The sequence below is a fragment of the Neofelis nebulosa genome, chromosome 1, assembly GCF_028018385.1.
Source record: "Neofelis nebulosa isolate mNeoNeb1 chromosome 1, mNeoNeb1.pri, whole genome shotgun sequence".
Taxonomy (NCBI): Eukaryota; Metazoa; Chordata; class Mammalia; order Carnivora; family Felidae; genus Neofelis; species Neofelis nebulosa.
Genome location: NC_080782.1, coordinates 208,308,019 through 208,308,725, shown reverse-complemented (window position 1 = coordinate 208,308,725; position 707 = coordinate 208,308,019).

The window sequence follows — 707 nt, the reverse complement described above, 5'->3', positions numbered from 1 at the left end:
TCACTGGAAATTCATGTTCTTCTAGGGCTCTCCATCCTGCCAGTGGAGTGAGAGCCAGGTACTCTCCTGTGTGGCATTTGGATCTCTGTAGGCCCACGCAGATCCTGCTGTGGTGTCCTGGGTTTCAGCTAGAACAATGTGTGGATGGTACAGTCATCCTCCCAGATACAAGTGATGACAGAGAGTCATTTTTCAGGGAAAGATGGTGAATTTCATTTATAATGTTGCCTTTGATTTGTCTATGAGACATCAAAGTAGAGATGACCAGGAGCCGGTTGGGATACGAACTCAGAAAATGTCTAGTTGGGACATGTGGAGGAAGGCATTGTTCTTGGGGAGGAAATACATTGAAGTCTCTCCCAGGCTCCAGTTGGAGGTGATCTCCCTGGGAACATTGAAGGGCAGACAGAGATACCCAGTTATAAAAATCCCCTCTGAGTCCTGAAGTTCTCAGTTGTATATATTGACAGAATCGATCTCATGTTTTCCAAATCACATCCTCATTTTATGCTAGATGAGCACCAAGGTTCTGCAGAGTAGAAGACAAAGTTTCTACCATGCACAGATCAGCGAGATACGTTACTTGAGTGAGGTTGTATACCGAGAAATGAATGCATGGAAAAAAGTCTTGAATCTTCTACAGTTTTTCAGTACAGCAGGACTCATTAATGAATTGGCAGGATGAAATTCCCTTCCCCCTTTTTGAT